The 24,394-nt window shown below is 38.0% G+C and overlaps 1 pseudogene; it reads left to right on the top strand.

Moving 5' to 3' along the window:
- The first annotated feature begins 14,911 nt into the window (after positions 1–14,911).
- LOC128116574 (60S ribosomal protein L9-like) lies at positions 14,912–15,487 on the top strand (annotated as a pseudogene).
- The last annotated feature ends 8,907 nt before the right edge of the window (positions 15,488–24,394 follow it).

Genomic DNA, 24,394 nt, shown 5'->3' with positions numbered 1-24,394 from the left:
TTTACTGCTGTGGCTTTATCTGTTGCCTGTGTTTTCGAGGGTGTATCTGACTTCCTTAGGTTGGAATTTTCCTTCTAGTGCTTTCTGTAGGGCTGGGTTTGTGGATAAGTATTGTTTAAATCTGGCTTTGTCATGGAATGTCTTGTTTACTCCATCTATGGTGATTGAAAGTTTTGCTGGGTATATTAGTCTAGGTTGACATCCATGGTCTCTTAGTGTCTGCATTACATCTGTCCAGGTTCTTCTGGCTTTCAAAGTCTCCATTGAGAAATCGGGTGTTATTCTGATGGGTTTGCCTTTATATGTCACTTGGCCTTTTTCCTTTGCTGCTCTTAATATTCTTTCTTTATTCTGTACGTTTAGTTGTTTAACTATTATGTGGCGAGGGGACTTTTTTTGGGGGTCTAGTCTGTTTGGTGTTCTATAAGCTTCTTGTATCTTCATAGGCATTTCCTTCTTTAAGTTGGGAAAGTTTTCTTCTATGATCTTGTTGAATATATTTTCTGTGCCCTTGAGTTGGTATTCTTCTCCTTCTTCGACCCCTATTATTCTTAGGTTTGGTCTTTTCATGGTGTCCCAAATTTCTTGGACATTTTGGTTCATGACTTTGTTGGTTTTAGTGTTTTCTTTGACTGATGAATGTATTTCTTCTACTGTATCTTCAACGCTAGAGATCCTCTCTTCCATCTCTTGCATTCTGTTGATTATACTTGCATCTGAAGTTCCCAATCGTTTTCTCAGATTTTCTATTTCCAGCATTCCCTCTGTTTGTGTCTTCTTCATTTTTTCTATTTCCCTTTTCAGGTCTTGGACTGTTTCCTTCATTTGTTTCATTGATTTTTCTTGATTTTCTCTCAGTATTTTATTGTTTTCTTCCAGGACTTTATTGATTTCTTCTAATTTGTTTGCCCTTTCCTCTAGTTGTTTACAGCGTTCTTCACATTTTTTTGTCTTTTCCTCTACGCAAGCCTCTAGCTTCTTCATGATGTCATTCATAAGGCTGTTTTCTTCTGCTTCTTCCAATTTCTGATGTTCAGGTCTAGGTGTTGGAGGAGGGCTAGGGCCTGGTGATGCTGTATTGCTATTCATTTTGTTGTATATGTTTCTGCCTTGACGTCTGCCCATCTCCTTGTGGTTCGTTCTTGGCCTTATCCGCACACTTGGTTCAGACAGACCAGTGTTCCAAAAGGGAAGTCAGTGTTCCAAAAGGGAAGTCTGGAGCAAGATGGGAGCTGGGGGCCGGCCTCTAAGTCTCAGGAAGAGGCTTGGGGCTCAGGCGGATGGGTGTGGTGGCAGGGCGTGGAGACTGCAGGGTCTGCCAGGGGTCTTGGAGAAGGGGATCCTTCCCGGTGGGGCTAGCAGGGAACCTGCCCGGTGGCCAGAACCTGGGGCCGAGTTGGGCAGGTCTTCCCTGGAGTGGCTGGTGCCCAGGGATGGGGTCTGGGGCAAGGAAGGGTACTCACGATTGTTCCAAAAGGGACGTCCGGAGCAAGATGGGAGCTGGGGGCCGGCCTCTAAGTCTCAGGAAGAGGCTTGGGGCTCAGGCGGATGGGCGTGGGGGCAGGGCGTGGAGACTGCAGGGTCTGCCAGGGGTCTTGGAGAAGGGGATCCTTCCCGGTGCGGCTAGCAGGGAACCTGCCCGGTGGCCAGAACCTGGGGCCAAGTTGGGCAGGTCTTCCCTGGAGTGGCTGGTGCCCAGGGATGGGGTCTGGGGCAAGGAAGGGTACTCACCAGTATTCCAAAAGGGACGTCCGGAGCAAGATGGGAGCTGGGGGCCGGCCTCTGAGTCTCAGGAAGAGGCTTGGGGCTCAGGCGGATGGGCGTGGGGGCAGGGCGTGGAGACTGCAGGGTCTGCCAGGGGTCTTGGAGAAGGGGATCCTTCCCGGTGGGGCTAGCAGGGAACCTGCCCGGTGGCCAGAACCTGGGGCCGAGTTGGGCAGGTCTTCCCTGGAGTGGCTGGTGCCCAGGGATGGGGTCTGGGGCAAGGAAGGGTACTCACGACTGTTCCAAAAGGGACGTCCGGAGCAAGATCAAATATGTATATCTTATTACAGTTTTTCTGTTTTGCCCTCCATATTGCTGTCCATCTCCACTTTTCTCCTTTTTCATTAATTCTTCTTCTTTCCCCATGTCATATTTTGTACTTTCTTTTTGCACTCTCTCAATCACTGTTGACTTTTTACCCCCTCATAGTTTCCTTTCCACAATTCTTCTGTTCCTACCAATATATCTTCCCTCTGTGATTCATAATATAACTTGAAAATATTTGTTCCTAAAAATTAATTCAAATTATTTTTCTTTTTTATACTTAAGATAATAATAACAATATTTCCCCTTCCCTTTTCTCTTTACAATCACTCCCATATTCTCCTCCCTGATATCCTTCAAATTCATAGCCTCTTTTTGGCTATGTCAAATGAGTCAAATTTGTCTCTCTCAAATGAGTGGCAGCTGCCGGTTTGAGCTACTGGCGGGTTCCTAGTGTGCGCACTCGACCTGCCCTATGGCGGGAATGAGGCCTCTGCAAGTGGCACATTAAGCTGCATGGTGGATTTAGACTTTGCTAGTACAAAACAAAAAAAAGAGGTTTCTGGACTACATGCTGCTTGGCTAAAAGCATAGACCCACGATAGCTCCCAGAGCTGGTGGAAAAGGTAACACCGCCATGTTGGGAAGCTGAGGTGGGTGGAGCCAACAGCCACAGCTGCTGCAGTTTAAGGCAATAGATTCACAATAAGACAGATTCAGATGTAATAGTTTACAATGTGTGTAAAAGATACGTAGGCTTGAAAGAGACAAAAAAGATGATATATAGAGTTATAGAAACAAATACATAGTTTTAAAAAATAAAGTCTTTAAAGAGACAGTAAAGGTAGTATAAAAAATAAGCCACATAAAAATGGATATTACACAGAGAATCTGCATTGTGTTGTCTTTGGGACTTTTAACTGCAGAAAAACATTTGATTGTAAAAGCTGTTGAGTTATGCCAAAATGTATATTTTAAAGGTACCTTGACTTCAAAATTTGGATATAAGGATATGTTGCTTTGGAAAGGAGACTCTGCTTTTGTTCCCACAGAAAGCCAGAGGCTATGGATTTGTTCCAGACTAAGATACATCAGGTTTGACCAGCCAAGACCCCCTGAAAGGTCTCCGATGACACCATGGCCCAGATGATCCAACATCCAGAACCGTTTCAAGGCAACTGGCTCAGACGATACACCCTCATGGACTACTCCATAATCCTAAAATTTTCTTTGTGTCCCCATAAGATACAGCGCCCCCCTCCAGCAGGAATTAGTAAGAGAAGCTATGCCCAAATTCCCAAATTATATGTAATTTTACTTTGTTAAGGTTAAAAGCTTCCTTTTTGAAAAAAAAATGGGGGAAGTGTTGTGGGATGTTCTGTATGGCAAATGTGTTGCTGATTAGTCAATAAATAAATCACTGATTGGCCATTGGCTAGGCAGGAAGTGTAGGTGGGACAAGGAGGAGAATAAAGCTGGGAAGGGTAAGGCTGAGTCAGAGAGACACTGCCAGCCGCCATGATGACAAGCAGCATGTGAAGATGCCGGTAAGCCACGAGCCATGTGGCAAGGTATAGATTAGTGGGAATGAATTAATTTAAGCTGTAGGAACAGTTAGCAAGAGGCCTGCCACGGCCATACAGTTTGTAACCAATATAAGTCTCTGTGTTTACTTGGTCGGGTCTGAGAGACTGTGGGACTGGCAGGTGAGAGAGATTTGTCCTGACTGTGGGCCAGGCAGGAAAACTCAAGTTACATCTTTTTTCATTAGTTGTTATTGTATGGTCCCAGCTTTTTCCTATAGTTCTTGGTAGAGGGTTAAGGCTTCAAGGGTTCTTCCATGTCAACTTGGCATATACATTGTTGTCACTTTTGTTCAACTCACCTTTGGGCAGATTCTTTGTCTTTTATTGCATATCACCACTGCAAGATACACATTGCCATTTTTTAATTTGGTTGTCTGGGAAATTATTGGGATGGGATATAGAATCTGTAAATACATGGGAAGTGCAGATAATTTTGTAACAATTTCAATTTGTACGACAATACTAACATTCATTTCTTAAAAAGTTAAGAACAAATAGTTGAGGAGCTAGAGAGATGCCTTAGCAGTTAAGACTACTGGCTGCTTTTCCAGAGGACCTGGGTAACATGGTGCCTCACAACCATTGGTAACTTCAGTTCTAGGGAATCAGATGCCCTATTCTTGTCTCTGCAGAAATTGCATGCACATGGTACATATACATTCATATACATAAAATAAAATAAATAAATCTAAAATTTTTAAAGAAAAATGTTTCAGATTCTCCTCACCTTATACCACTATTACTTCAACATCCTCTGGGTTTAAGGGACTTTAAGTTTGGCTAAAATTAAAGATAAATATTTAATGCAATACTTTACCTCTCCAATATTCATTTATTCATGCAACAAATATTTATTTCATAATTCTTATGATCTAAATACTATTAGAGTTTCTTTTATCATATTATAATATTGTTAAACAAGTTAGAAAAAGTTCCTGGGATTAGAGGAAGAGGTGAGTAGCTGGTCTCCTGTCTGGACAGCCCCACTTTCTAGGCCCTAGGCTGCAAAGAACACCCTGTGCCCCTCCCCACCCATAACAGCCCCAGAAGCCAGTCAGCAGGCCAACCATACCACATGGCATCAGAGGTCCCCTAGCCACAGGCACCACCTGCAGTGATTGGAGGAAGAACAACCCCCAGAGTCACAGACACCACCTGTACTGATTGTAGGATTTAACAAAATCATAGAAGAACACTTTCTCAACTTAAAGAAGGGTATGCCTATGAAGGTACAAGAAGATTATATAACACCAAATAGACTGGACCAAAAAACAAAAAACAAAAAACAAAAACAAAAGTCCCCTTGCCACATAATAATAAGAACACCAAATATACAGAATAAAGAAAGGATATTAAGAAATGTAAAAGAAAAAGATATGTAACATATAAAGGCAGACATATCAGAATTACACCCAGTTTTTCAATGGAAACTCTGAAAGCCTGTAGATGTTTGGCAGACACTAAGGTACCATGGATGCCAGCTGAGACTACTATACCCAGCCACGATTTCAATCACCACAGACAGAGAAAACAAGATATTCCATGACAAAAATCAGATTTAAGCAATACCTACCCACAAATCCAACCCTACAGAAAGTACTAGAAGGAAAGCTCCAACCAAAGGAAGTTAGTTCCACCCACAAAAACACAGGCAATAGATAACCTCACACCAGCAAATCCCAAAGAAGGGGAACACACACACACACCCTACCACCACCACCACCAAAACCAAAAATAACAAAAATTAACAATCATTTGTCATTAGTATCTCTTAGTATCAGTGGACACAATTTGCCTATAAAAAACACAGGCTAACAGAATGGGTATGAAAACAGAATCCATCCTTCTGCTGCATACAAGAAACACAACTCAACTTGATAGACAGACATTACCTCAGAGTAAAGGGGTGGGGAAAGATTTGTCAATTAAATAGAATTAATAAACAAGTTGGTGTAGCTATCCTAATATATAACAAAGTAGAATTCAAACTAAAATTAATAAAAAAGATGGAGAAGAACATTTTATATTCATCACAACAAAAATCCATCACGATGAATTCTCAGTTCTGAACATCTATGCCCCAAATACAAGGGTACCCATATTTGTAAAAGAATCATTACTGAAGCTTAAATCACATATCAAACCCTACACACTAATAGTGGGAGACATCAACACCCTACTCTTACCAATGGAAGGTATGCCAGATAAAAACTTAGCAGAGAAATAAGGGAACTAACAGATGTTATGACTCAAATGGTCTTAACAGACATCTATAGAACATTTCAACCAAACATAGATGAATATACCTTCTTCTCAGAACACATGGAATTTTCTCTGAAATTAAACACATACTCGGTCATAAAGCAAATCTCAACAGATACAAAAAAATTGGAATAATCGCCTGTATTTTATTGGACCATCATAGCTTTAATCTTAGAATTCCACAACAACACAAATTACAGACAGCCCACAAACTCAAGGAAACTGAATAACACTCAACTGAATCACCACTGGGTCAATAAAGAAATAAAAAAATTAAAGACTTCCTAAAATTAAATGAAAATGAATGAACAACATACCCAAACTTATGGGACATGGTGGAAGCTGTGCTAAGAGGGAAGTTCATAGAACTAAGTGTCCACATAAAGAACTGGGAGAAATCCCACACTAGTGACTTAATAACACACCTGAAAGATCTAAAACAAAAAGAAGCAAACTCACCCAGGAGGAGTAAATGCCAGGAAATAATCAAACTGAGGGCTGAAATCAATAAAATAGAAACAAATAGAACAATACAGAGAGTCAATGAAACAAAGAACGAGTTCTTTGAAAAAAATCAATAAGATAAACAAACCCTTATCCAAACTAACTAAATGGCAGAGAGAGAATATCCAAATTAACAAAATCAAAAATGAAAAGGAGAACCTAACAACAGACACTGACAAAATCCAGAGAATCATTAAGTCATACTTAGAAAAACTGTACTCCATAAAATTGGAAAACTCAAAAGAAATGGACAATTTTCTGGATAGGTACCACACACTAAATTTAAATCAAGACAAGATAAACAATTTAAATAAACTATATCCCCTCAGGAAATAGAAGCAGTCATTAAAAGTCTCCCAACCAAAAAAGCCTAGGGCCAGATGGTTTCAGTGCAGAATTCTACCAGAATTTCAAAGAGGAGGTAATACTAATACTCCTCAAATTGTTCCACACAATAGAAACAGAATGAAAACTGCCAAACTCTTTTTATGAGGCAACAGTTACCCTGATATCCAAACCACACAAAGACACAACAAAGAAAGAGAATTACAGACTGATCTCCTTCATAAACACTAATGCAAAAATATGCAATAAAATACTGCCAAACCGAATCCAAGAACACATCAAAAATATCATTCACCATGGTCAATCAAGCTTCATCCCAGAGAAGCAGGGATGGTTCAACATATGAAAATCTTTCAATGAAATCCACCATATAAACAAACTAAAAGAAAAAAAACCCACATGATCATCTCACTAGATGTTGAAAAAGCTTTCAACAAAATTGAACCCCATCATGATAGATATCTGTGGAGGGATCAGGGATACAAGAAACATACCAAAACATAATAAAGGCAATATACAGTAAGCTGACAGCCAACATCTAACTAAACGGAGAGACTAACTAAACTCAAAGCAATTCCACTAAAATCAGGAACAAGACAATGCTGTCCACTCTCTCCATATCTATTCAGTATAGTACTTGAAGTTCTAGCTAGAGCAATAAGACAACAAAGGATATCAAGTGGATACAAATTGGAAAGGAGGAAGTCAAACTTTCACTATTTGCAGATGATATGATAGTATATATAAATGACCACAAAAATTCTACCTGGGAACTCCTACAACTGATAAACACCTTCACTAATGTGGCAGGATACAAGATTAACTCAAAAAAATCAGTAGCCCTCCTTTATACCAATGATAAAAGGGCTGAGAAAGAAATCAGGGGAATACCATCTTTTGCACTAACCAAAATAACATAAAATATCTTGAGGTAACTCTAACCAAACAAGTGAAAGACATGCATGACATGAACTTTAAATCTTTGAAGAAAGAAATTGAAGAAGATATCAGAAAATGGAAAGATCTCCTATGCTCTTGGATAGGTAGGATCAACATAGTAAAAATACCAATCTTATCAAAAGCAATCTGCAGATTCAATACAATACCCATGAAAATGCCAACACAATTCTTCACAGACCACAATAGAATGATACTCAACTTCATATGGAAAAACCAAAAACCCAGGAGAGCCAAAACAATCATGTACAATAAAGGAACTTCTGGGGGTATCATCATCCCTGACTTTAAGCTTTATTACAGAGCTGTGGTTTAAAAAAAAGCTTGGTATTGGCATAAAAACAGACATGTGGATCAATGAAATCAAATTGAAGACCCTGCCACTAATCCTCACATCTATGAACACCTGATTTTTGACATGGAAGTCAAAATTGTACAATGGAAAAAAGAAAGCAAATGGTGCTTGAATAACTGGATGTTGACATGTCAAGATGCAAATAGTTCCATATCTATTGCCATGTACAAAACTCAAGTCCAAGTGTGTCAAAGACCTCAACATAAATCCTGTTACATTGAACCTGAGAGAAGAGAAAGTAGGAAGTAGCCATGAATGCATTTGCACAGGAGATCACTTCATAACTATAACACCAGAACACAGACACTGAAAGCAACAATTAATAACTGTGACATTCTGGAACTGAGATGCTCCTATAAAGTAAAAGACATGGTAAATAAGATAAAATGGGAAAATATCTTCACCAACCACACAACTGACAGAGGTCTGATATCCAAAATATATAAAGAATTCAAGAAATTACATCAAAATACCAAGTAATCCAATTTAAAACTGAGGTACAGATCTAAACAGATAATTCTCAACAAAAGAATCTCAATTGGCCAAAAGTCATTTAAGGAATTGTTCAACATTCTTAGCCATCAGGGAAATGTAAATCAATACGAATCTGAGATACCATCTTACACCTGTCAGAATGGCTAAGATCAAAAACACTGATGACAGCTTATGTTGGAGAGGATGTGGAACAAGAGAAGCATTCCTCCATTGCTGGTGGGAGTGCAAACTTGTACAGCCTCTTTGGAAATCAATATGGCAGTTTCTCAGAAAATAGGGAATCAATCTACCTCAAGACTCAGCACTACCACTCTTGGGCATATACCCAAAGGATGGTCAATCATAATACAAGGACACTTGCTGAACCATGTTCATAGCAGCATTATTCATGATAGCCAGAACCTGGAAACAACCTACATGCCCCTCAACTGAAGAAAGAATAAAGAAAACATGAAACATTCACACAATTTAGTATTACTCAGTGGTAAAAAACAATGACATTGTGAAATTTGCAGGCAAATGGATTGAACTAGAAAATATCGTCCTGAGTGACTTAACCCAGAAAGACAAACATGGTATGTATTCACCATAAATGGATCTTATATGTAAAGCAAGGGATAACCAGGCTACAATCCACAATCCCAGAGAAACTAGATAACAAGGAGGACCTTAGAGGGACATGCATGAAATGTCCTGGAAGAGGGAAATAGATAAGGTCTCTTGGGTCAACTAGGAGTGGGGCAGAGTGAAGGGGGTTGGGAATGAGAACATGAGGGAACAGCATGGTCATGTAGTGGGAGGGACAGATAGGGAGAGCAATGAAAGAGATATCTTGATAGAGGGAGACATTATGGGGTTAGGGAGAAACCTGGTGCTAGGGAAATTCCCAGGAATCCACAAGGATGACCCCAGCTAAGACTCCTAGCAATAGTGGAGAGGGTGCCTGAATTGGCCTTCCGCTGTAATCAGACTGGTAACTATACTAATTGTCATCTTAAGGCCTTCATCCAGTGACTGATGGAAGCAGATGTAGAGATCCACAGCTAGGCACTGGGGAAAGTGTAGCTAGAGTTTTCCTGCTTTGCCCACAGTCAGGACAAATCTCTGTCACCCACCAGTCCCACAGTCGCTCAGACCCAACCAAGTAAACACAGAGACTTATATTGCTTACAAACTGTATGGCCGTGGCAGGCTTCTTGCTAACTGTTCTTATAGCTTAAATTAATTCATTTTCATAAATCTATACCTTGCCACGTGACTCATGGCTTACCGGCATCTTCACGTGCTGCTTGTCATGGCGGCGGCTGGCAGTGACTCCCTTTCCCTTTCTGTTCCCTTAATTTTCCTCTCTGTTAGTTCCGCTGATACTTCCTGCTTGGCCACTGGCCAATCAGGGTTTTATTTATTGACCAATCAGAGCAACAGATTTGACATACAGACCATCCCACAGCAGCAAAGCACCTGGAATCCAGTCAAAGAGAAGGAGGAGGGATTGTATGAGCATTTCAACATCATGATGGGGAAACCCACAGAGACAGTTGACCTGAGCTAGTGGGAGCTCATGGACACTGGGCTGACAGCAGGGGAATCAGCAGGGGCCCAAAGTAGTTCCTCTGAATGTGGGTGAGAGTTGCATGGCTTGTTCTGCTTGTGGGGCCCCTGGCAGTGGGACTTGGATTTATCCCTGGTGCATGAACTGGCTTTTTTGATCCCATTGCCTATGATGGGATACCTATCTCAGCATTGATGCACCGGGGAGGGGCTTGGTCTTGCCTTAACTTGATGAGCTGGAACTTATTGCCTTCCCATGGGAGGCCTTGCAGTTTCTGAGAGTGAATGGGGGGCTGGGAGGAGGTAGGGGGAGCAAGAGGAAGGGAGGAAGGGGGAACTGTGTTTGGTATGTAAAATGAGAAAAAAATAATGCTTAGTCCATAAAAAAAGTTCCTGTTTCTATGAAGCTTCCATTCTATTGAGTGAATATAAACCTAATGGAGGAATAAATAAGGAATGAAGGAAATAATAATTAGTCATATTTTTTCTTGATATAATTAGGTGGGGACAATTATTTCAGAATAGATGGTCATAGATAGCCCTTTTATATTTAAATAAAAATCACATTATTTCAATAAAATTAAAATTTAAGAACTCATTGGACAGAAAGTATAACACATTACAAAAGAGATATGTAGCTGAAGTTTTCCCTGACAATGAACCGTGCTCAGAAATATTTTCTGGGGCAAAACAACAACAACAACAAAAGAATGCAATGTGCTGCCTGAAGGTGAAGAAGTGCCTATCATTTCAAGACAATGATCAGAGCACCCTAACTGTTCATACAATGGCAAACTTTGAAGAGAGGCTTGGGACTCAAAAGAAATTAAAGTAAATGTTGTTAAAATCATACTGTACCAAACCCTTATGAGGGATTACCATTTAATGGCAACTTTTGTGGGGCCAGGGGAGGGTTAGCGGCTTGGACCTGCCTCTATAGAATGTATCAGGCTCTGCTGACTCCCCTTGGAAGACCTTACCTTCTTGTAGGATGAAATGGGGGTGGGTTGGGGGAGAGGCTGGAGGGACAGGAGAAGGGAAGAAGGAGATCTGTGATTGGTATATAAAATGAATTTAAAAATTCTTAATAAAAGAAGGAGAAAAAAGGAGTATGTTGTATTTAAATATCACACACACACACACACACACACACACACACACACACACACACACACACAAATACACACACACACACATCAGTCATGACCTATCCAGGTAAAAGCATTTCTAATACAGGTGACAACTAATGTAAAGGATAAAAAGATGGAAGTGACCTTGATATTTAATAAGTATAAAACAGGAGTTTGGAGACAGAGGAAATGGCTCACGTTCTTGCTGTATAGTATGAGGATCTGAGATCTGTTGTATAATATTTTGTGTGTGTTCTGACAAATAAAACTTGCCTAGAGATCAGAAGGCAGAGCTAGCCATTAGTTAACCACAGAAAGTGGTAACACACACCTTTAATACTAGCACTTGGGAGAAGGAAGCAAGAAGATCAGGAGTTTAAGGCCACCCTGGGCTACACAAGATTGAACCAGTCTAAAAGAGAAATAGAAACTGGGCAGTGGTGGTGCACACCTTTAATCCCAGAGCTAGGGAGGTGGAGACAGGAATATAGGCCTGATGGAGACAGGATCTCAGCCACCCATTCAGTCTGAGGATTCTTACAGACAGGGCCTCCATTCAGATTGAGGATTTGTAGAAGTAAGAAGTTTCTAGTGGCTGGCTGCTCTGCTTCTCTGATCTTCAGGCAAGCTTAATTTGTCAGAACACAAAGAAAATATCATACAACAGAGTTCTGATATAACCTAGAACCTGAGTAAAAGGCCAGGTGCAGTGGTACACATATTTGTAACTCCAGTGTTTGGGCATAGGGTGAAAAGAGGAAGGTCCTTGGTGTTTGCTAGCTAGCCAGTCTAGCCAATTGGCAAGCTCAAGGTTTAGTGAATGATCCTCCTAAAAAATAATTTGGAGCCGGGCGGTGGTGGCGCACGCCTTTAATCCCAGGACTCGGGAGGCAGAGCCAGGTGGATCTCTATGAGTTCAAGGCCAGCCTGGGCTACCAAGCGAGTCCCAGGAAAGGCGCAAAGCTACACAGAGAAACCCTGTCTCGAAAAATGAAAAAAAAAAATTTGGAGAACAGTTTTGTATGAAAATTTATGTAACCTTCTTGCTACAATGTATACACATACATGTATACCACCAATACTTAAATGGACACTCAGACATCAAACATCCATACACATGGACATAAGCACATGCACACAAGTCAGTTTTTCTAAATCAGAGTGAGCAATAAAGAAAATTCTGAATTATATCAAAGGGTTAGAAAGAACAGGTAACCAGGGACTCATGAAATCCAGAATGAGGAATTAAATTTAAGCCTTATGTACAACAGAAGACTTGAAATAAAAGGCCAAATTAGGTTATGTGATGAACAAATATATCTAAGCAAAATAAGAAAGAGGCAATTTCAGCAGTTCACATGGCCAACTACAGAAATTAAATTGCTTGTGTTTGTAAATAGTGCAGTTTTCCTCATAAATTCCAGATGACATTCTGCTTCCCTTCTATATGCTTCTTTTTATTTGTTTGTTTATGTGATCTAGTTCTCCAGCAGGAATCCTGCAGAACCAGGCAAAAAATTTGAACCCTGGATGCTTCATATTTCTCAGATGATGAAGATTTTGCAGATATCAGAATAAGGGAAAAGAAAGTGATTGACAAAAGGACTTTGAGGCTCAGCATTTTATATTATTCATATACTCAAGATAAATAATCTTTTACATATAGTCATGGAATTTCTACAGACTTTTCAATATTTGAGGATATTGTTAAACCTAGGTAAGTGTGGGTCCACTATCTTATTAAGATGACAAAAGGTTGTCTGCTTCTGTTCTTAGGCTAGAATATTTACAACAGAAACTGGTACAGAAAGGCAGTCCAAGATGCCTGTGAACTGTCTTGTGAACTCTCTCAGCAGCAGTTTTGTCCAACGGGGTTTGATTTGCAATATCTTTCTCAATTGAGGGTTCCCCAGTCCCAGGTTTGCTACAGTTACTTTAACAATGGACAATGAGGCAGCAGAGGAAAGGAAGATGCCTACCTCCAGGCAAGCTTAGAATGCTATTTCAACTACCCCAAGAGACCAGCAAGGATGGCTGGTCACAAGCAAAGCATATATAGCACATATATTCCAGGTATCAACATTAACCAATTCCTACCTTGTGTTGCCAAGTAATTCATTGTATATTTTCAGGATAAACACTTTGTTAAATCTGTACCTATTGATTGTCTCCCAAATGTGTCACAGACGATGAATAATGGCATTCTGCACTGATAATTATTTAAATTTGAAGGTCTATCACTCTATGTCTTAGATGACTCAGGAGGACAGACAAGGCTTACGTGCATATGCTGCCCAGAACTCACTAAGATGTCAGTTTGTGTGGCCCACGTACAAGGGTAACAGTCTCATGTACCACTTTATGGATAGGTTTCAGGTATGGTCCACATTTATGATCAAGAGCCTTAGCTATGTGTCACTAATAGATTTAGTTGTTTACTTGTGGTGATTCCCCTGCAGGCTTTACAGCAGACAAAGAAAAAAACAGTCCACTAAGAGACAAGAATGAAACTTGGCTCAGCCTGATTTTATTGTAACTGGTGCTAGAACAAGACTTCTAGAATCTGGCCCAGATCATTATGCTTTAGTCATATTTAAGCACAGCACAATTTTTGAAAACAATATTCAGATAACAATTAACTCAGTCCCAAGTGCACAACAATTTAAGACATGTTTACATTGATACTCCTTACAAAGTACATCTGGCTTCTTTCACAAGAATGGATATTGTTGACTCAGAGATAGTGCCCAAGATTTAGGGTCTAAGGAGCTTGACTGATGTAAACATAATGCCTGTGGGTGTCAGGATTGGCCTGGCCTTAAGATAACAGAGAAGTCACTTAGGCTGCTGTAAAGCACAAGTGACATCATTCATAAGAGTGGGTTTTATGGTCTAAAAGTAATGCTCAAGATTTATGGAAAAGTGTCTTGGATAAGTAAAAACATAAATTCTGGGAGATACTGATAGAGCCTGTCTCATCAGATAGGAAAAGATCACCAGGTTATAAACTACCTCATTCCTAACATTCCAGGAAGAACAGCTACACACCTCATTCCATTGAAGAGGCAAGCTGTGTGTTTAACTTTCCTGGCTTCTCCAGTGCTTATCTGTGTGCACAAGGCTTTTTGCCCTCTACATTTACAGTATAAATCAATTACTGATTCTGTGCAAGCAAAACAAAATGTGAGCTTGAGTGCTGGGGTTAATATGTCCGCAACTGCCATCTTCAGAATATTGATGTGTTTGAAGTACTATCAAAGTGCGTGGTTCACAATATTATTTATATGATGATGGTTATAAAATTTTAAATGAGAACACATAAAATAAAGGAATGTTAATTTTAAGAATATGATCAAAATTGTTATGATTATTGTTTCTATATGATCAAAATTATTATTATTATTAAAAATCAAATAAAATATGAATAAAGTATAATAAGAAAGAATACTGAGGAAAAAAAAAACCTTGATATGTGTTGCATAACTATCCCAGAAGAAAGTGAGCCTTTATTATGTGTTGTCACATCTTCTACCATGAATGGTACATGTTCTACCCATGCATGAGTTCTAGTACCATCTCTTCCACTTATACTAATAGGTTCTAACTTGGCATGGGGTGTATATATGACCTTTCTGCTGATCTGAGGCATTATCTAAAAATTACTCAATTGCTGTCTCTTTGCCTTATCCACTAGTATAATGAAAATGAGTCTTAATAATCAGACTATAGACACTCCAGAAAATGTTGACATCACTAGGAAGGGGTATATAGTCATTATGAAGGGTCCCAAAGTGACCCTCTGGAGTGACTTCAATCACATCAATGTAGACCTGAGTCTCCTTGGAAAGAAAAAGAAGAGGCTCCAGGCTGACAAATGATGGGGTAACAGGAAGTAACTGGCCACTGTCCGAACCATTTGCAGGCATGTTCATGACATGATCAAGGATATGTTTGTCTTCCATTACAAGACAAGATTTGTGCATGCTCTTTTCCTTGTCAACATCATTATTCAGGAGAATGGGTCTTTGATTGAAGCCTGAAATTTCCTGGGTGGAAAATACATCCACAGGATTTGGATGAGAACAGGTGTTGCTTGTTCTGTCTCTGAAGCCCAGAAGCATGAATCAATCCTTGAAGAAAATAATACTGAACTTGTTTCAAATTCAATGGCTCTGATACAGCAAGCCACAACAGTTCAAAACCAAGGATATCAGAAAGTTTTTGGATGGTACTATGTGTCTGTAAAGGAAACAGTGCAAGAGGCTGATAGCTAAGACCTAAGCTCCAGAAACAAGACCCTGAATTGCAAGTATGATTTGGGATGTCTTTTGTGACAATAAAAGACTTGTTTGAATAAAAATTACTTGATTGGCTTGATGTCGAACCTATCAACTGTTGTAAACGTGATTCAAGTACGGAAAACTAGACAGCTCATCTCCTAGAAAAGATGTTCATTCTTACATTGTAGTAATTATCTGAACTGGTACAACTTACACATGGCATAATCTTGTGTTCATGTGTCTTCCCTCATTTGGGTATCCTTTAGTAAATCTCATGAGAAGTCACAGTGGATGGAATTAGCAACTTGAAATGAATATGTAGTGACAGGGGAGCTTCATACACAATTCAAAATATAAAACCATATAACTGGAGAGGTGAAATAGGAACAGAAGTTTAAATGTTTCATGCCAAACATAAAGGATGGATACAAAATTACTCAAGTAGGGAGAGTTTCATTCTAAAACAAGGACTGGATACAAAGCATGTTCAGAACTGAATATAGAGTCCATCGTCAATGTCTTAATATATGCCATTTGGGTAAGGTGGAAATATTAACCTAACTCTAAAGAAGTCCCGATTCATGCTTTCTCTTCTGTCTCCTAGAAAGATACTGAAAAAACATGAGCCACATTAAGAAAAAGAAAGAAACTGATTGAAATAATTTTTAGGCATGGTGGCTCATGTAGAATCCAAGATTTAGGAGGCGGAGACAGGCATACTATCATGAATTTGAGGCCAGCCAGGGAGTTCCTGGCCAGCATGTGCTTCAGAGTGAAACTCTTATTCAGAAAAAAAAATTATACTATTATATCCTCATAGTGAAAATGTAGATTCAAAGGTGGCAACAATTTTTGAGAATATAAATCAACAAAATTTTAAATTAATCGTGTGCAATGAGTCATATATAGAAGTTACCTTTGACTCACAAACAAGAAATAACATTAATAAATGATCATAATTATTGACTTAATTGCATTCTTTATTGAAAATGCTTCTTAAAAATATTAAAAATAATTGTCCTTATTCCTAATAATTCCATACACATATACAATTAAATATGACTTTATTCAACCACTATTTCCATCCTCAAACTTCTTGTATCCCCCAACATGTACCACTTCCAAATTTGTGTTTGTTTTTTTGTTCTTTGTTTGGTTGTTTGTTTGTTTTGTTTTCTGATAGCCCAGTAAGTCTAGTTAGTGCTATCCATATGTGCATGGGTGTAGTGCCATCCACTGGAGCATGGGGAACCTACCACGGACCACACATGAAAAAAAAGGAAGACTCTTCTGCCCTCAGAAATTATCAACTGCCAATAACTCCTCAGGAAGGGAATCTTTATCAACCTCCTCCCACCAAGGCTAAGGGATCACCATGAAAGAGGAGACAGAAATATTCTAAAAGCCAGAAGACAAAAAGAAATGCTATGAAATGCTATCTTTTGAACATGACATATGAATTCCACTCATGAACTCACAACAGCTATGTTTACCTGCAGAGGTCCACACAAGATCAATTTAGCCAAAATCATGGCCTAGATGAGATAGTTTTTCTTTAAATGTTTTAATTATAGAGCATCTTATCACTTGTTTATCAAAACATTAATGCTCAAGCTTGTCTCTATGAATGTTTTTATAAGACATAGGTATTAGGCCAGGCAGTGGTGGCACACGCCTTTAATCCCAGCACTCGGGAGGCAGAGGCAAGCGGATCTCTGTGGGTTCGAGGCCAGCCTGGTCTACAAAGCGAGTTCCAGGAAAGGCGCAAAGCTACACAGAGAAACCCTTCCTCGAAAAACCAAAAAAAAAAAAAAAGATATATATATGGAGATGTAGATATTGATGTAGATATAGATGATATAGATGTAGATATATTCCAAATTTCAATGTTATGCTTTTCAGGCACATTTGATATTTAAAAACTGATGATGATGAAAATTGGGGTAGTCACTGATCTATGAGTATAGCAGAATGTCATTAGGTATCATTATTTTGAATTTTTTTTCTCCAATCATATTTTGTTATATCCTAGGTCTCTGGGGTATCCAGCTCTGGGTCCTGGCACTCTATGGAACAGAAACAGAGAAATAGTGGATTGGGGGAAGAAAAAGTTTGAGGAGGGAATGGGAGGAGAGGAGGGAGGGGATACCGTGGTTGGAATGTAAAATGAATTAATTTGCTTAAAATATAAATGAATTAAAAAAGAAAAAAGTGGTGATGAAAAAAGCAGCATAAACTAATTATGGTGATTACTGGCAAAGCAGCTTTACAACATTGCAACCAGAGAAATGGACATTGAGTTTATCAAGTGAGCTCTCATTTCCTTATATCCAATTTCTGTTTAGTCTGCTTATGAAACAAATATCTTATTCAAAGCCCTTGGAAATTTGAGATTTAAAACATCCTCAAGGTTTCCAGGCAGCAAACATGTTTATATAGTTAAAAGCCAAAACTTGTCTTCAATGTATAGAGGAATTGTCATAGAGAACAATTCAGAATTCGATCAAAATATCATAAAAAGCCAGGTGATGGTGGCTCATGCCTTTAATCCCAGCATTTGGGAGGCAGAGGCAGGCGGATCTTTGTGAGTTCCAGGAAAGGAGCAAAGCTACACAGAGAAACCCTGTCTCGAAAAACCAAATATATATATAAAATAAAAAATGAACAGCCTTGATATCCATGTTCAATCTAAATAACTTAGATAAAATTAATATTAGTATACCATTGTGTAAAATATCTGATTATTAAAAAATTATAACCAACTTCTTCCAGTAAAACATCATTTCACATACTATTCACTTTCTGAATTTTGAAGATAATAAGTCTTGTATACAACAATAACCACTGCCATATTAATATCCCTACAAAATGTTGGTTTGATTTCTGTTTATGACCTACTTATTTTGGTCTAACATCATTAAAAGTTACTAAGTCAAATGACTAGTTTCCCATCTGATATATTATATTATATTCTACCTCTATCCTCATAATATTTGTTAGAATAATAAACAATTTTTGATCTATGATATAGAGGAGAAAAGCCAAGCTACATCATTGGTACAGCTATTAAATAGCGAGCATATCACTGATACTATATTAACTACAGGCCATGGGTGAATTTTTCCCTATTTCCAACCAGTTTTTGTGTTAAGAAATTCTATGTTAAAAGAAGAGAGTAATTGATTTTTGTTTAAGAAGTTTCTTAATACCCTCAGTCTGAGATCATCACTGGGACTTATTCTAAATTTAAGAGATAAAACAATATTATAATTTTTGATATTGGATTTGGAAAATGTTATAAAATTGTGCACATGAAACCTCCAGAAATCATACTTCAACACCTTTTATGATCTGAATCTTGAATGTACCAAGGCACTCAAGAAAAAAGAGTTGGTCATCAGCTACTAGGAAGTGGTATAAAGGAAGTTTGTCATTTCAGGTATCCTCGAAAGATATGATAAGTTCATAATCTCTTCTGGGATTTGTGTTTATTTGGTTTGGTTTAGTTTCTGATCCTCTGAAGTTCCTGCAGCCTGAACTCCTATGCTATGTCATATTGTACCACTACAAGGGCTGATAAACCTGGTCTATGGGCTGAAACTTCTGAAACTATGTACAAAAATCAATGCTTCTCCCTTCATAAAATGTTTCTTTCTGGTATTTGGGCATAATGAAGAAAGCCCCCTGATACACCTCAACAGTTATGTTCAGTTGAGAAAGTCCTTCAACTGCTTCTCACTTGTGAAGATGAAAATAATAAATTAATTACATACAGGAAGATTTTGAATAAATAAAAGTACTGTGATGGCTCTTCTTGGTTATCAACTTGACTACATTTGGAATTAACCAAAATCTAAAAAAAGGAGGGCACATCTGCAATGGAATTTTACTTAATTTGAAGTAGGAAGATCCACTTCTAATCTAGATCTTTGGGTTAGAAAGACACACATTTAATACAGGTATTTTTGAGCTGGGAAAAAATCCATTCCTTTAATCTGTAATTTGAAGCAGGCAGACATTCCTTTAATCTGGGTCATACCTTCCGCTTGAAGCGTGTATAAAGGACATGGAAGAAGGGAGCTGTTGTTCTTTGATTGTTTGCCCTCACTTTGCTAGAAAGACCATTCCTTCACTGGTGTTAGGGTCTACTTCTTAGGGATTTCAGAATATACTGAAGACAAGCTGTGACAACCAGCCTTGTGGACTGAGCAAGTACTGGATTATTGGACTTGTTGTTCATAGGCAGCCATTGTTGGATTAGCTGGACCATAGCCTGTAAATCACTCTAATCAATCTTCTTTGTATACTAGAGAGATTCATTCTATCAGTTCTGTTACTCTAGAGAACTCTGATTAATACAGAAACCCAATTTGAATAGCAAAGGTTTGATTTTGTAAATTGATAGAAATATTCTTAAAGTATCATCCCACGCTGCTAAACACTAAGTTCTATTTTTCAAATAACTTTCTTAAAATATGTTTTCTTTAGAGAACCAGAAAAATGATGATTCTTAGACAATATTAATCAATGACATTTGTTTTTAAAATATATTTGTTATGCATGAAGAATCATGATTGTGAATTTATGTAAACTGCCTTTGGCTAATAAACAAGGAGAATTAATATATAAATGTAGTAAGTGTCAGCTAGATCAATGATAACTAATTTGTATAGATTTAAACCATAGCTATCTACCTCAGGCAATCATTGATTTCTTTAATAACTGTGTTGGAACATACTCTTGAGCAATTACAACTCAATTGCTATCAAATAGCCTAGATTGTAAAATGAATTTTAAAAATTACATGCTTGAACATTTAGAGAAATTAAAATCCTGTTTATTTTCAATTGCTCATTATATAGGTCACTGAACATCTTCTGTGTTTAATTTCAGTAAATTTATCTGTTGTTTTCTGCTTCCTTCAAATGTGTGGATTTTAAGAATGAGATTTGAAATAAAACATATCCCTAGTGTAAAACCATATGGACCTAATTTAGTTCCTCTCAATCATAACAGAATCAGTCCATACACTTATTCTTCAATTAGAAATTACTGAGATTAAGTTGAAGAATCTATTTGATCAGGAAAATTCTACGTTAACACCCCCTGCACATCATAACATAACATAACAGCATGCCCTATGCTATGCATACAGGAAAATAGGCCAGACAAACTGTGTTTTCCAAGGTGAACAAGATGTTTTCAAGAAAAAAAAGTAGATGTCAAGACTAAAAGTGTTTGAAAAGATTTTGCTTTCATTTCCTTTATAAAAAAATCCTCCCACTCCATTAGATTCCAGTATTTTCATATGGCCAGCATTTTCATGTCTTAAATTGAGAGAATGATAAATGAGATATGCTCCTTTTATTATAAATACATGAAGAGGTAATGAGGCTAGCCCTCTGAGAGATGACCCCTGTCAGCTTCCTAACTGTCTTAGCTAAGAGCACTCCCTAACAGTTTGCATCTTAAAGACTAGCTTAATGAAAATATAATATTAAAAGCAGTTGTGTTTCAACTGTAGAAGTGACAAGTAGGTAAGATGGCCAGTTCTTTCCTTAAGTCTTCTCAAAGCATCACATATACAGCAGGATAGTCAGGGAAACACAGAAAAAGAGGTAAAAGCCAAAGAGGTAACCTGACTTCACAAAGAAGTATCTGAGTTCTATGGCTGTAACTTTCTTAGCCTCACAAGGAAATAGCAACAGTCAAATTAATAGCTTTGCTGATGGAATGCAAAATGATGTAAATTGTTGGGATAGTCTGTTAATCCACTCACTAAGAACTGAGTTGTTAAAGTCATACTCCTTCAGGACAAAGGGAAACTATATTTGCCAAGGGCAGACTGTATCTTTGAATGCTAGGATAAATAGTGACACTAATAGAGTGAAGATTTTCATTTCTCAAAAGAAGTGATGTCAATCCAAAGATATTTCTCACAAATATTGTCTATCAAAAATTAATTGGCAGGGATCATGGAGATGACTCAGTAGTTAAGAGCATTGGCTGCTCTTCCAAAGGACCAGGGTTTTACTCCCAGCACCCATTGTGGTAGCTCCCAACAATCTATAACTCCAGTCCCAGGGGATCTAATGCCCTCTTCTGACATCCATGTGAGATATATATTTTTTTCAGGCAAAATACTCCCATAAATAAAATGAAATAAAATAAATTGATGTATAAAACTAGTTCTGTGTCTGTTATGTAAGGAGATTGCATGGTTTTGCTCTGCTGTAACAACATGGAAAAGAGTGAATGAACCTGAAAATCAAGTACTTTTCTTAGATTCATCAGAAAAGGATAATAACAAGACACACACTCATAGCAGTAAATCAAGCCCTTAAATGTGTGAAACAGATTATAAATGATGACCACATAGACTGCAGGTGTGCAAGTCTGTATAAACATTAAAACTCAGCCCAGCATGGCAACACTCCACTTTAAGCTCAACACTCAGGAAGCAGAGGCACGAAGATCTCTTTGAGTTTGAGGCTAGCTTGGTGTACATAATGAGTTCCAGGCCAGCCTAGGATACATAGTGATATCTTGTCTTAATAGAACAAAACATTCAACATTAAATTATATATTACTATATAACTTACTCACATCAATAAGAGAAGGAAATTTAGCCCAGCATGGTGGTGCATACCTTTAATCCCAGTACTCGGGAGAAAGAGGCAAGTGGATCTCTGTGAGTTCAAGGACAGCCTGGGCTACAATGAAGTGCCAGAACAGCAAGAGCTACTACACAGAGAAAGCCTGTCTTAAAAAAATGAAAAAGGAAAATCAAGTGTTCATAACTATAGATGTAGAAATAAACCCACATTGATGATAATAAAACTTAGCCTACTAGGAATATTAGGGATATTTTTGACTTACAAAGAACATGCAGGGGAAGGGGCTTGGACCTGCCTCTACTGAATGTAAAAGGCTCTGCTGACTCCTCATGGGAGGACTTACCTTCTTGTGGGAGAGAATGAGAGGGGTGGGTTGTGGGGGGAGGCTGGAGGGATGGGAGGAGAGAAGAGGGGGATCAGATTGGTATGAAAAATGAATAAAAATTTCTTAATAAAAAGTCCCTACAGTTAACATAATATTTAATTGTTAAAAAAACAAGTTTTCCATCTACAGTCAAGAAAATGATGAAGATACCCACTTTCCACACTTTTTATTCACTGTTGTGTTGGGTATAAAGTATCTCCTAAAATCAAGGAGGTAACAGACAAAAGCCTGACAAAGTGAATGGAATAACAATGGCATTAGTAGATGATAAGAAAACTGGAATTGGGTCTTTGATACAGGAATTAGGTTATACTCACATGTGCACACACACACACACACACACACACACACACACACACACACACCAAAAACATAACAGGAATTAACAGCCACTGGTCATTGATATCTTTCAGCATCAATGCTCTAAATTCCCCAATAAAAAGACAAAGACTAGCAGAATGAATACAAAAACAGGATCCATCCTTCTGCAGCATACAAGAAAACACACTTTAACACGAAGGATAGACATCATCTAAGGGTAAAGGGTGTAAGGAGGTATTCCAAGTAAATGGACCTAGTAAGTAATCCTGTGTAGTCCATTTAATATCTGACAAAATAGACTTAAAATCAAAACTACTCAGAAGAGATAGGGAAGGCCACTACATACTCATCAAAGGAAATATCCACTAAGATGACATTTCAATTCTTAACATCTATACACCAAACACAAGGGCACACTTTTTTTGTAAAAGATATACTACTACAGCTTACATCACATACTGACACTCACCCACAAGACAACAAGAAATAGTCAACTCAGGGTTGAAATCAATAAAATAGAAACAAACACACAACAACAACAACAAAACAATCATACAAAAAATCAATACAACAGAGTTGGTTCTTTGAAAAAAATCAAAGATTGAAAAATCCTTAGACAAATTAACAAAATTAAAGATAAAAACAGATACCAAGGAAATCCAGAGACTCATAAGGACATACTTTAAAAACCTGTACTATATCAAGTTGGAAAATCAAAAATAAATGGATAGTTTTCTTGATATATACCAGTTACCAAAGTTAAATCAAGATCAAATAAACAACTTATACCCCTACTGAAACAGAAGCAGTGATTAAAATTTTACCAAAAAATAAAAGCCCAGAGCCAAGTGGTTTTAGCACAGAATTATACCAATAATCCTCAAAGCATTCCACAAAATAGAAATAGAGGCACACTGCCCAACTGATTTCATGAGGCCACAGTCAATCCATACCTAAACCACATAAAGACCCAACAGAGAAAGAGACTTACAGGCGTATTTCCTTTATGAACATAATTGAAAAAATTCTCAATAAAATGCTTACAAACCAAATTCAAGACACATCAAAATAATAGACTATCATGATCAAATAGGCTTCATCTCAGAAATGTAGAGATGATTCAATATTTGTAAATTGATAAATATAATCTCCCATATAAACAAACTGGAAAAAAATATGATATTCTCATTCATTGTAGAAACGGCCTTTGACAAAATGCAACACCCTTGTGTGATAAAAGTTTTGGAGAGACTTGGTATACAGAGGACATAGCTCAACATAGTAAATGTAATTTACAGCAAGCCCACAGCTAACATCGACCTAAATGGAGAGAAACTTATAGAATTTCTACTAAAATTAGGAACAAGTAATAGTTGTCCACTCTATCCATGCATATTACATATACTAATTGAAGTCATAGCTAGAGCAATATGACAACTGATAGAGATCAATGGAAAACAAATTGGAGGGAAAAATTCAAAATATCTCTATTTTCAGACAATATGATAGTATACATAAATGACCCTAAAAATTCCACCATGAAACTCCTACAGCTGATAAGCAAATTCAGCAATGTAG

This window comes from Peromyscus californicus, unplaced genomic scaffold, assembly GCF_007827085.1.
Source record: "Peromyscus californicus insignis strain IS unplaced genomic scaffold, ASM782708v3 Scaffold_10__1_contigs__length_136768540, whole genome shotgun sequence".
Classification (NCBI taxonomy): domain Eukaryota; kingdom Metazoa; phylum Chordata; class Mammalia; order Rodentia; family Cricetidae; genus Peromyscus; species Peromyscus californicus.
The sequence above is the reverse complement of the archived record's forward strand: the minus strand, read 5'-3'. Positions and strand labels throughout refer to the sequence as shown.